General features: G+C 42.7%; 1 long non-coding RNA gene across 1 annotated transcript; it reads left to right on the top strand.

The window, feature by feature from the left end:
• The first annotated feature begins 5,903 nt into the window (after nt 1-5,903).
• Nucleotides 5,904-12,214, top strand: LOC132523065 (uncharacterized). The gene is made up of 3 exons (XR_009541419.1): nt 5,904-5,992; nt 10,086-10,196; nt 12,101-12,214. It is a non-coding gene; the product is annotated as an uncharacterized LOC132523065 (long non-coding RNA).
• The last annotated feature ends 1,643 nt before the right edge of the window (nt 12,215-13,857 follow it).

Genomic DNA, 13,857 nt, shown 5'->3' with positions numbered 1-13,857 from the left:
GTCCTGTGTCTTATAGAACAAAGGGGAGGAAACAACTCTGTAGCGCCTACCCCTTCAGAGCCAGAACGGATACAGAACAACAAAGGAGACATCCTATCTAATTGGCTTCTTTGTATGTACCCTTTTGGTATTTCACGAATCCCATTTTGTTTTTACTGGCATCTTATCTGCTCTGTTTATGTGCCCCATAGCTAGTGATTTTTTTTTTTTTAGCATTCTCACTAACTCTGTTTCTTTTCCTCAAAGCCCTTAAGTAACTGCCATGTCTTCTTTCCACTGTTATCCCCTACAGATGATTCGTTAGTTTATTTCCTCTTCTGATCAAAACGCCTTTGCCTGGGTGACTCCGAATTAGTCACATCTAATCTTGATGATTCCCTGAATGACAGTTCCACGCGGTTATCAGCAGGCAGTGCTCTGTTTGGTTTAAAACATTAAAATGTGAAGCTTGTTTTGACAGCAAGATTCTTCCCTGGGCAGTGCTAAGAAGTGTCTAAGTCTGACTGATGAATCGTGATGAGAATCACAGGACTTAACAATAGTAATAAAACCTTGTGATAAAGCACCTTGTTTTTCCACCATTTGAATATCATTGTGAGTCAAATCATCTCCCTCAAGAGCAGAGTGTAATATCGTGACCGTATCTCTTGAATGTGGTTCACACACTTGTGGGTCCTTATTTTCCAGCAGATACTTGAGTGCTTTCTTTCTTTCTTTCTTTCTTTTTTTTTTTTTTGTGGTACGCGGTCCTCTCACTGTTGTGGCCTCTGCCATTGCGGAGCACAGGCTCCGGATGCGCAGGCTCAGCGGCCATGGTTCACGGGCCCAGCTGCTCCGCGGCATGTGGGATCTTCCCGGACCGGGGCACGAACCCACGTCCCCTGCATCGGCAGGCGGACTCTCAGCCACTGCGCCACCAGGGAAGCCCTGAATGCTTTCTTGATGTGTAGCATTCCAATGTCATGAGTGGGTCCTTCTTTTTTAAATTGTATTTTTTTATTGAAGTATAGTTGATTTCTGGTGTTGTGTTAGTTTCAGGTATATAGCAAAATGATTCAGCTATACATATATACACGTATATATATATACACACAAAAAGAATATATATATGTGTGTTCTTTTGCAGATTCTTTTCCCTTATAGGTTATCACAAGATATTAACCTATAAGGTAATAGTTATAGTTCCCTGTGCTATGCAGTAGTTCCTTATTGGTTATCTATTCTGTACATAGTAGTGTGTATATGTTAACATGAGTGGGTTCTTCTGTTTTTTTAATCTATGAAACATTTTCTTTTCATGACTCAGAGAACACGTTTGGCTCATCCTCATAGCAATTTTAAAAGGTAAGATCTTCGGGCTTCCCTGGTGGCGCAGTGGTTGAGAGTCCGCCTACCGATGCAGGGGACGCGGGTTCGTCCCCCGGTCCGGGAAGATCTCACTATGCCGCGGAGCGGCTGGGCCCGTGAGCCATGGCCGCTGAGCCTGCGCGTCCTGCTCCGCAGCGGGAGAGGCTGCAGCAGTGAGGCCCGTGTATTGCAAAAAAAAAAAAAAAAAAAAAAAGGTAAGATCTTCAATAACGAAGGAAAACGTGGGAACCCACTGTTCATTCCAGAAACACATATGCAGCCCCGGTGTCTAATCCAGCGGCAAGTAGGGATGTGGATGAATCAGTTCCCGACTTCGCAGTCTGCGTCTTAGAGAAGGGGCGGGGAGAGAGAGAAGAGATGAACTAACATTTACTGAGCGACGTGCAAGACCCCGCACAGATGTCCTCTTTTAATCGTGACAACAGTACTGCAATATACCTGGTGTTACCTCTATTTTATATGGAGGAGACTGGGTCTCAGAGTGGTTGAGTAACATCCCCAGGGTCTCGGGGCCAGAGTGAGTAGAAGCAGTGATTTCAACTCAGGTCCGTCTTTCCAGCCCATGCTCTGTCTGTCCCCTGCATGGGCCACTCACAGGCAGAAGGAAAAAAAGCACGAGGGCAGTGAATGATTATGGGAGTTCGTGGTCATGTGTCTTTGTGGGCGAGGAAGTCATTACAAAAAGAGTACTCGGAAAACTAAAGGTGAAAATGATAATGTATCAAAATGGAGATCAAACATTCTCCTCGAGATGGTGAAATAGACTGAAAAAAGTGGAAAAACATTCGTGCTTGATTAGAACATCTCAGACTCTGCTGGATTTCTATTTCTCCACAGCTCACCTCTTCCAATGTGCTCCATCTAATGTCAACAGCTCTTCAGATGCGAGGACACAGAATTACATGGAAATTCCCCGTGCAGTACAGCTACGTTTTAGATTTTTACGGCGAAGATTCTTTCCCGCGGTCCTTTTTACAGGCATGACTTTTAGGAGAATACCAATCATGAAATAGAAGCTACATTTTAAAATGAAAATGCATCTGATGCCTCCTGTGGAATCTCATCCTAGGGTGAGGTGGCACTCTAAAACAGGCGTCAAAACACACAAAATACATAAAAATTCATCTACCCCCAGTTTGCTTGTCTTTCGCCTTCTGCTTCCATTATTAATCTGAGAAAACCGTGTGTGTGTGTCTGCCTGAGTTTGTGTGTTGAATTCTTCGCTATCTGAGAAAAAGTTATTATCCTTGAGAGTATTTTAAGTTTGATATTGTAGAACAGTGGTCCCCAACCTTTTTGGCACCAGGGACTGGTTTTGTGGAAGACAGTTTCTCCGCGGACCGGGGGGAGGTTTGTGTGGGGTGGGTAGTTCAGGCGGTAACGCGAGCGATAGGGAGCAATGGGGAGCGGCAGATGAAGCTTCGCTCACTCGCTGGCCGCTCGCCTCTTGCTGTGCAGCCCGGTTCCTAACAGGCTGTGGACCGGTACCGGTCTGTGGCCCAGGGGTTGGGGACCCCTATTGTAGAAGATGTACCAGTTATATGGAAAAAAAAAAGGCACTGGTTCCCGGAGGTTGGAGCTGGTGTCAGCTGGGCTTAGGCTCCTACGTGAAGTTTTGACCCCTTGGACACTTGAGCAGCTGATGATTCCGGGCTCCGCCATCTGAGAGGCGTTTCCATCGGGCAAACCCAAGATCCTGTTCTGACACAGGGGCTGGCCTGTTTTTATAAGTAGAGTTTTCCTGGGACACGGCCTCACTCATTTGTTGACATACTGTCCCTGGCCGCTCTTATGCTACAGTGGAGATCGTGACTCTGTGGTCCGGAAAGTAAAAAAATGTTTACTGCCTGACCTTCAAGAAAAAGTTTCCTGGCCCCAGTTGGGAGCATCCAGCCTTCATCTATATTTACCTGGACGCAATCCTAAAATACGTTGTATTGCACTAGAGCTTTGCAAAACCAATATTGCATTAATGACACTTTAGTCATATTTTGAAATAAGTCAAAGTCCTTTGAATATAGAAGACTAAGAATGGAGTAGTCATACTCTCTGGACTTTCTGTTGCCCCGAATTTGCATCCATTGGCTTCCAAATTGCATTTTCTTTCACAGAAACTCAATTGGTCTCAGTTTTTAAATCTGAAATCTTCAAAGAGGATGAGGTACGCACAAAAAGGTGATACCTGGCAACGTGGAATGGGATCAAAATTTAGTCTGTGGTTTTTAAATTAATACTCTGTGGACTCTTCATGTTTCTTTCCTTCTTGTTTCATTGTGTAGCCTTCAGGTGTGCGTCATTCACTGTAACTCATCATATTACATTTCAGTTTGCCAATTTCCTGACGTTAACACTCCCATCACCATTATTTGCAAGCTGTGACAAATAACAACCCTGTTGTGAAAATGGTTGAGAATTTCAATGAGCTCAAGTGTTGACTTCTTGGCACTAGAATACCAGCTGTTTCCTAGGGTAATGTAAAAGAAAAGGAGCACCACCAATTCCTTTAGATTTCTAGGTAACAGAAGCCCACAGAAAATCAACAGATTTGTTGTATATGAACAGAGGAAACTTTGGCAAAATCATTTTTAAATTCCCATTGTCTTTAAGTTTTCTTAAAGCCATTTCATGATACAGTTGCTCAAAAGACATTTTACAAAGCTGGATAAGTTTTTTTGTCTAGTGATATCAGTATTAATATGATAGGAACAGCATAGAGAGGTCTGGAGTCTGTTTTAAGATGAACATTCATATGCCAGCAGGAAAGAAGCCACCAACAATCTGGAGAATTTAATGAGAACAACCTCCCAGTTTTAATTACAGCATTACAAATGTGCAGATACAATAATTGCATTACCTTGATGTATATTTCCACAAGGACTCCATAAAATAAATTCAAAGGCCAGCAGATGGCTCTCACTAATAGTATCATTTCTCCCTGGGAACAATACAGGTGCTGCATATATTTTTGTAAAAAACAGGTGACTGACACCATCCCAAGCCACAATATAACATTAAAATATTTTCTTCATGTCTTGTTTAAAAGACTTTTCCTTATGGTTTTTCGTCAAAGGGTTAGAGAAAAGTAAGCCTATCAAGATACTAGATTAGCTTGTTTAATTTCAGTATCTCCAGCCTTCTCTAGATGGCAGTCAAGGCACGGGGTTTTTTAGGCCGCTCTTGTGGAAAGCGAGAGGAAGAACACAGCAGGGTTTTTTGTTTCTCACAGTCCTCAAATTAACGGTGATGAGCGTGTTAAAGTCAGGAAGTTGACATGACTGACATATGAGAGTACGAAGACAGCAAAAGATGCTCGTCTTACGGCTGCACATTGAAACAAGAAAGAAAGATGCTCAAGGGGAATAAGACCCCTGGACTCATTTGATCCAGTTATCACACATTTTTGTGTGTGCATAGCATCCTCTTTGAAGATCTCAGATTTAAAAACTGAGGCCAGCTGAGCTTCTGTGGGAGAGAATGAACATCTGGCAGCCCGTGAATGCAAATTTAGAGCAAGAGAAAAATCCAGAAAGCATGAGTATTCCATACCTCGTCTCCAACATCCAAAGAACTTGGACTTACTATAAAATTTGATTAAAGCCAAGTGTCGTTAATGCAACATTGGTTATGGAAAGCTCTAGTGAAAGACGACATAGTTTTTGCATTGAGTCCGGGTGAACTTAGATGAAGTCTGTACTTGGTGCTCGTTAATAGCGAAAGTAATCAGTGTTTTAGGACAAGAATCTTTAACTTGCGCATTTTAAATGACTGTTTGATTGTGTTCCCGAGGAAAATTGATCGTGTGACATGCATTCAACATGCAACAAATATTTTTTGACTGTTTATTCTGCATCAAACACTCTGCTTAGTGCCAGGTATTCAGATGGGCGTGAGCCCCTATCCCAATGGCCCCGTGAATCTGTCCACTCTACTAGGACAGATAAAGCCGGAGTGAAATGGGGACCCTTGTTTTTTGTCTCATGCTTCCAGTATAGGATGGAGAAGAGTTAAGAAGACACAGATTTTCCATCAAGGTCTTTCTCCAGGACTGGGATTTAATAAAATAATAATGAAAATATCAACAAAACCACATTCATTTATTGTATATCTAAATAGCCTACTTGTTTTAAATACTTTATCTATGTGCATTACCTGAACCCAGCAAGGTGGGTATTAGTACCTTTATTTATAGATAATGAAACTTAGAGAAGGAAGATGTCTTTCCCAGGGGCCACAGCAGAGCCCGATTCCAGCTGGAGTTCCTGTGTCTCCAAGGCTTAGGCTCTTCCCACCACACCCAGCTGCCCACATTCTGAGCTGCCCTGTGTGTGCATTTCTTCCATCTGAGTTGGACTCTTCCACACAGAGGTGCAGGGGACAGTGTACATGGCCTTTCCCAGGTCCATCTGTGTTGGGAAGAGTCTGGGGAGCTCGGTGCTGATCCTTCAGGGCTTACTGTCTGATGATATGCTGTCGGGAACGGTAAGGGAGATGTTTCAGCATCAAGAATATTTTTCTTATCCCTTAACAGGCGCTATGGTGACTCCTCTTCCTCTGGTCCTGATGCAGCATGAAACGTGGCACAAAGGAACGAGGAAACGTGGCCTTTTGCGCTCGGTGTCTGAAAGTGAGTGTGCAGCTATGGGGACGGTGGCTGAGGAGGTAGGGTAGGATTCCTGCCATCTCTGTGACCATCAAACAGGATTAGCTGCTCAGCAGCAGCCCTTTAGTAAGGCTCCGCATCACAGCCAGGGCTCCGTGTGAGCGAGGTGCTGGGAACAGACATTTTCCTGAGGGCGTGTGTGTTAGTTTCCCAGGGCTACTGTAACAAAGCACCACAAACTGGGGGGCTTCAAACCCCAGAAACTTATTGTCTCCGGGTGCTGGAGGCTGGAAGTCTGAAATCAAAGTGCTGGCAGGACCACGCTCCCCCGAAAGCTGCATGAGAGCCCTTCCTTGCCTCTTCCCAGCTCTGGAGGACCTTGCCAGAGTCCTGTCAGCAGTCCCCGGCACTGGCTTGCACCTGCCTAACTGCAGTCCCTGCCCCCGTCTTCACGTGGTTCTCTCCCCGTGTCTTTGTCTTTTCCGGAGGACCAGTTACATTGAGTTAGCGGCCACCCTAGTCCAGGATGACCTCAACGAAGTACACTTGTGATCACCCAGTTTCCAAACAAGGTCATATTCTGAGGTACTGGGGGCTTGGAACTTCAGCATGACCCTTTTTAGGGAAAGACAATTTCACCCCATAACAGCACAACGTAAGGCAAAGAGCAGATTCTAGTACTAACTCTGTCACTAATTAGCTATGTAACTAGCATCTGCATCTCCCTGGACCCTGGTTTCCTCATCTATAAAGGGTAGGAGTTGGAAAAGTTGACCTCTAAGGTCTTATTCTATTAGCCTGAGAGTAGGAGGTCCTTGGCCTCTGGTCCCTGGACATTTCTGTCAGGACAGGGTATGTGGCTCAACCAGGCTGGACACCATGCAGCTCGCTTCCTGCCCCCGACCCTGGTTTCCTTCCTTAGTCTGTTGTTAAGCTTTGAGAATCCTCAGAATCTGAGATTTTATTTATTTTACTTCTGTGCTGAGCTGTCTGCTGTGATGCAACAAAGAAAAAGGTATAAGGGAGGAACCAGAGATAGATAAACCAGATACCATAGAACTAAAGGGAAAAACAGAGAAAATGACCAGAGCTCCAGTAGGTTAACCGTGATAGGCTGCAAGTCTACTGCTGGCTGAAGGGGCCAAGCAAAATTATTGTCTTGGTACTAATCGCAGACTTGTCACGCGACCACACTTTTCCAGTGGATTATTTCATTATATTGAAACAGGTGTGTTTATGATCTATCATCCAAAAGGAGGTTCAGAGGTAACGAAGTCATAGATAAAGTTGCTGGTGGCCTTAATTGCATGTAGACCATTTCCTTTAGAAATGCCATCATTCTGTGCATCCCAGCTGCCCATCGTGACCATCCCGCCACTCCGCCCACCTGTGACGGTTACTGTGATGAGATGCTGGGCCTCTCTCCTCTCTCTAAATAACTGCAGTGTTATGCCTGTGAGCTCAAGAGTGGTAGCATGTGAGGTCTCACAAAACCATCAACACCGTCACTCAACATACAGATGGCCAATAGGCACATGACAAGATGCTCAACATGGCTAATTATTAGAGAAAATCAAATCAAAACTACAATGAGGTACCACCACAAATGAGTCAGAATGGCCATCATCAAAAAGTCTAGAAATAATAAGTGCTGGAGAGGGTGTGGAGAAAAAGGAACCCTCCTACACTGTTGGTGGGAATGTAAATTGGTACAACCACTATGCAGAACAGTATGGAGGTTCTTTAGAAAACTAAAAATAGAATTAACGTTATGATCCCACAATCCCACTCCTGGGCACATATCTGGAGAAAACTCTAATTCAAAAAATACATGCACCCCAGTATTCATAGCAGCACTATTTACAATAGCCAAGACATGGAAGCAACCTAAATGTCCATCAACAGATGAATGGATGAAGCAGATGTGGTCCATATATATATACAATGGAATACTACTCAGCCATAAAAAAGATAAGGCCATTTGCAGCAACATGGATGGACCTAGAGATGATCATACTAAGTGAAGCAAGTCAGAGAAAGATAAATATCGTAGGATATTACTCATATATAGAATCTGAAAAAAAATAATACAAAGGAACTTGTTTATAAAACAGAAGTAGACTCGCAGAAATAGAAAACAGACTTATGGTTATCAAAGGGGAAAGGGGGAGAGGAATAAATTAGGAGCATGGGATTAACAGATACAAACAACTATGCATAAAATAGGCGAGCAGCAAAGATAGCACAGGGAACTATATTCAATATCTTGTAATAACCTATAATGGAAAATAATCTGAAAAAAGTATATAACTGAATCACTTTGCTCTACACTTGAAACTAACACAATATTGTAAATCAACTCTACCTCAATAAAAAAATACGATTTTACAAACAAATTTTAAAGAACATTTTATAAAAGCAGCTATCCATCATCTTTGTAAAAAACAGCTTTACTGAGATCTATTTCATGTACCATAAACATCACCCATTTAAAGTGTGTAATCCAGTGGTTTTTAGTGCGCTCACAGTAGGGCATATTAGTATTCCCAGTATATATCACAGTATATTCACACTGGGCAACTATCACACAGTCTGATTTCAGAGCATTTTATTAACTCTCAAACTAGCAGTCACTCCTGATTTCTCCCCCTGTCCCCGCCTCCCACCCTTGACAACCACGGGTCTACTTTCTGTCTCTACAGATTTTCATATTCTGGACATTACATGAAAATGAAAGCATACAATATGTGGTCTGTCACTGGCTTCCTTCATTTATCAGAATGGTTTAAAGGCTTATCATGTTGTAGCATGTACCAGGTATTTAATATTATTTTGTTGCTGAATAATATTGCGTGGAGTGGATGCATCCTATTTTATTTATCCATTCACCCGTTGATGAACACGTGGGTAGTTTTCACTTTTTAGCTATTACGAACGGTGCTGTTGTGAACATTAGGAGTAATTTTTTTGTGTGGACGAATGTTTTAATTTCTCTTGGGTTTCTATGCAGGAGTGGAATTCTGCGTCTACGGAAGCTCTATGTTTAACAGGCGGAGAAACTGTCCAACTATTTTCCAAAGTGGCCGTGCCATTTTACAAATCTGCCCGCAATGTATGAAGGCTCCAGTATCTCCTAATCCTTGTGTATGCTTGTTATTTTTTGTCCTTTTGGTGTAGCCATTCTAGTGGGTGTGAGGTAGCATCTCACTGTGGTTTTCGTTGGCGTTTCCCTTATGATTAGTGAGGTTGAGCACTTTTTTTCACCTGCTTATTGACCATTTGGAAGAGGATCTATTCAGATCCTTTACCCATTTTTAAATTGGGTTGTTTGTCTTTTTGTTATTGACGTGTAAGTATTCTTTATATTTTCTGAACATAAATCCCTGATCAGATACCTGTTTTGCAAATATTTTCTGCCATTCTGTGGGCTGTCTTTTCACTTTCTCGATGGTACTGTTTGCAGCACAAAAGTTTTCGATTTTGATGAAGTCTGATTTATCTATTTTTCTCTTGTCACTTGTGCTTTGCCCGAGAAACCAAGAAACCATTGTCTAAGTCCAGGTCACAATGATTTGCTCCTATGTTTTCTTCCAAGAGTTTTATAGATCTGGCTCTTACATTGTTACCTAGGGTCCATTTTGAGTTAATTTTTGTGTCTGATGAGAGGTAGGAATCCATTTTCAATCCTTTACATGCGCATGCCCAGTTGTCTCACTACAATTTGTTGCAAAGGGTGCTCTTTCCCCATTGAACTGTTTCAGCACCCTTGTCAAAATTCAACTGACACGGTTGTTTTTTAATTTTTGTATATTACCTTGAAATTCTTTTTTTATATTTAAACTGTTTCAGTAATTATGCATATATATTTTGCATTATGTTTTTTAATTTAACACAACATAAACATTTTCCAGAATTCTCTAGAGGACTTCAATGTTTACACTCCTTCATGTTGAAGTATGGTATTTTACCAAACCATTTCAATATATTTGGACACTTCCATTGCCACAATAACTTGGAAAGAAAATAAATGGAATTTTTCCTGAGTTTGGAATAAAGATTTTGAATATCAGCACCTTTTGACTTAAACATACAGGGAATAATATTTTCTTTCACCAAGGGAATTGCAGAAATGGAGGAGTTTCTGAAGAACCTGGCAAAAGAAAGAATGACATGTAAAAACCTGCCAGATCCAGAGAGCATGAAGCAAACATTCAACAATACCAGTCAGGTAAGGACTCTTTCTCTTCCTCTCCTCAAAATAACTGGAAGGTGCCGATGCCAAAGTCAGTAGGCTAAGGTAAAAATTGGTGGGAAACCCATTTTGATTGCTACATAGAATTAGAAAATCCGGTTTAAAATAGAAGCATGATTGGAGTTTTAATTGGTAGGATGGTACTTAAGGTTGATCCCAAAGTCAGGAGAATTCCTAAGTTTTCATTCCAGGTAAATGAGAGGAGAGGAAATTATATGAATTCACTTTAACCAGGTTGAGACTTACACAGTTAACGTTTCCTTTTGTCTCAAGGGATGGGAAGGGAAAGCATCATATGAAATTATAGAGAAGTAATAGGATCTAAACTTAAACAGGTAAAATTATCAGGATTTTTGTCGTTTTATGTCGAGCAAGTTACCTGGACCAATCTTTAGCAAAAATAAAATGAGAACTAATCGATTAGGCAGTGAAGCATCTACAGGTTATTCAGGAAACAACTTCATCTGTAAGTCCTTTGGGAACAAAACCATTTTACCATGGCTATGAACTAATAAGGTAATGAGGTACCAAAGGGAAAGATGGGCAGAGAACAAGGCTGAGCAGAACATACAAGGAATTTGCATGGAGAGCTGGAAAGAAAGCAGGCAGGATGGAAAGTCAAGAAAATGAAGTAAGACCAAAGGTCATTTGCATTGAAAATGCCGAGTTCTGATTTTTTTTTTTTTTTTTTTTTTTTTTTGCGGTACGTGGGCCTCTCATTGTTGTGGCCTCTCCCGTCGCGGAGCACAGGCTCCGGACGCGCAGGCTCAGCGGCCATGGCTCACTGGCCCAGCCGCTCCGCAGGATGTGGGATCTTCCCGGACCGGAGCACGAACCCACATCCCTTGCATCGGCAGGCGGACTCTCAACCACTGCGCCACCAGGGAAGCCCCCTGAGTTCTGATTTTTTAAAATGTTTTTCTTTTGGCAAGTTTTTTTTTTTTTTTTTTAAACGATAAGGAGTTGTTAAGAGCTTCATTGGTAAGCAACACAAAGGGCAGAAACTGTATAGGAGCACAAAAGTTTTGTCTTAGAATTACGTTTCAGTGTATAATTTTATAGACTGTCCAGAAGTTCTGAGTGATGTGCGACCTTCTTAAGTCTCTTTAAACGTGTGTTATGTTTATCTCTTGCTCTAAAACAAGTTATCCGTGAATTCCATGATTTAGAACCACTATTTCATTTTTTTTAAATTTATTTATGGCTGTGTTGGGTCTTCCTTGCTGCGTGCAGGCTTTCTCTAGTTGTGGAGAGCAGGGGCTACTCTTCGTTGCCACGGCATGTGGGATCTTCCCAGACCAGGGCTCGAACCCACGTCCCCTGCATTGGCAGGCGGATTCTTAACCACCACGCCATCAGGAAAGTCCCAAGAACCACTATTTCATTTTGTCCTTGATTTCGTGGGTCAGGAATTCTGGAAGGGCCAGGCTGGGTGATTCATCTCTGATCAACATGGCAGCAGCTGGGGCTTTAGGGTACACTCAGAGATGGTTTCTCCATGCATGTCTGGGTCTTGGGGCTTCCTGGCCTCTCTCTCTCTACAGCATCTCATCCTCTCAGGACTTCTGCATGTGGCCTGAGCATCTCATGGACAGTGGTCTCAGGGCTCCAGAACCCCCGTGCTGAAGCTGCTTGTCTAGGCTGAGCTGGGAGCTAGAGGCCCATCGTCCTTAGTGTCCCAGTGGTGAAAGCAGCCCTCGTTCAGTTTAGATTCAAGGGGAGGGGAGCTAGGACCCACTTCCCCATGGATAGAGGATCAAAGGCTTTGCAGCTTTCTTTAATCCTCCACACCGTGGTTCTTAGCTGTTTTAGTTTCTGGGGTCTTCTGAGAATCCGATGAAGGTTATAGAAAATGTACTCTCACCTCATTTTATATGCAGTTTTGGTGGAATCACTTACCCTGAAGACTTGTCTACAGTAAAGCTGCTTGATGAATGGAGCTGGAGAAATAGTGTGACAGTCATTCCCTTGATGTCAGAGCCACTGGTCTGCTCACTGAATCCGCATCTCCTTAGCCTCCCCTACCCTTAACCTTCTCCTGTGTCCCCTAGAGGTCTGCCTTTGGAAGGATCTTGGTTGTAGTTCAGAGGTTATAATTTCACAAGGTTCATTTCTCTCAGGGTAGCAATAAACCTGTGAAGTATGACTGGGTCAGTATTTCTCCAAATGAGTTCTTCTGTCCATAATTTATACCCAGCAGCAGATTCTGTGTGACCGGAAAGACAGGAAGGAAATAATCTCCTGGGACAGTATTTTAATAGCCAGATGTCATTGCCACTAACGAACTTTTAGGCTGGACACAAGGATAACCTTGACAACTGACTTCCTACTCCTGCCTGAACTGTCCACCTGGAGTTTGTTTTTTATCAGCCATCGTCAATACAAAGGTTGTTTCTCAATTTCGTTCTGTAAACATACAACCGCTGCGTCCCACAGGAACTGAAAGTAGGTGTCCCCAGCTTGGAACTTTTTTCGGAAACAATAAAAAGGTCCTTCAGCTTTGTCTTTTTTTTTTTTTTTACATCTTTATTGGAGTATAATTGCTTTACAATGGTGTGTTAGTTTCTGCTTTATAACAAAGTGAATCAGTTATACATATACATATGTTCCCATATCTCTTCCCTCTTGCGTCTCCCGCCCTCCCACCCTCCCTATCCCACCCCCTAGGTGGTCACAAAGCACCATGCTGATCTCCCTGTGCTATGCGGCTGCTTCCCACTAGCTATCTATTTTACATTTGGTAGTGTATATATGTCCATGCCACGCTCTCACTTTGTCCCAGTTTACCCTTCCCCCTCCCCGTGTCCTCAAGTCCATTCTCTAGTAGATCTGTGTCTTTATTCCTGTCTTATTCCTGGCTGCCATCTTCTCTGTATCACACAACATCTTTCTTATTCTGCCTTTGTGAAAGTCAATACCCACAGAATCCTAGGTGGTAGAGTTGGACTTGATCTCAAGTCACTAGTGAAATCAATCTTCCTTTCTATAAAAGGAGGAAGCAGCAGACACAGAGATTAAGTGATTGCCCAGGGCACACTCTGCTTAGTGACAAAGCTGAGATCTGAACCCAGGTCTTTGCACTAAGTCGATCTTGAATATTAAGTCAGAATATTTGACATGAGTGTTCCAGGTGCTATAGACTGAATGCTTGTGTTTCCCTAATTTTCCTATGTTGAAACCTAACCCACAGTGTGCTGCTAATTAGGAGGTGGGGCCTTGGGAAGGTGATGTCACCCTTGTAATAGAGACCCCAGCCAGCTCTCGCCCCTCTGCCCAGAGAGAAGATGGCCGTCTACAAACCAGGAAGCGGGTTCTCGCCAGACACTGAATCTGCCTGTGCCTTGATCCTGGACTTCCAGCCTCCAGAACAGTGAGGAGTAAATGTCTGTTGTTTAAGCGCCCCCATCTGTGGTAGATTGTTATAGCAGCCCAAGCAGACTAAGGCGCTAGGTATTTTTTTTTTTATGGTTTTATTGAGATATATTTTATATACCATAAAATACACCCATTTAAAGGGTACGGTTATGTGCTTTTTAACATATTCAGAGTGCGATCATCACCACACTTTAGAACATTTTAGCACTACAGAACGAAAATCTGTCCCCATTAGCAGTTGCTACCCAATCCCCCCCAGCTG

Source organism: Lagenorhynchus albirostris, chromosome 7, assembly GCF_949774975.1.
Source record: "Lagenorhynchus albirostris chromosome 7, mLagAlb1.1, whole genome shotgun sequence".
NCBI classification, from domain to species: domain Eukaryota; kingdom Metazoa; phylum Chordata; class Mammalia; order Artiodactyla; family Delphinidae; genus Lagenorhynchus; species Lagenorhynchus albirostris.
Note: the sequence above shows the minus strand (reverse complement) of the source record. Positions and strands in the feature narration are given on the sequence as shown.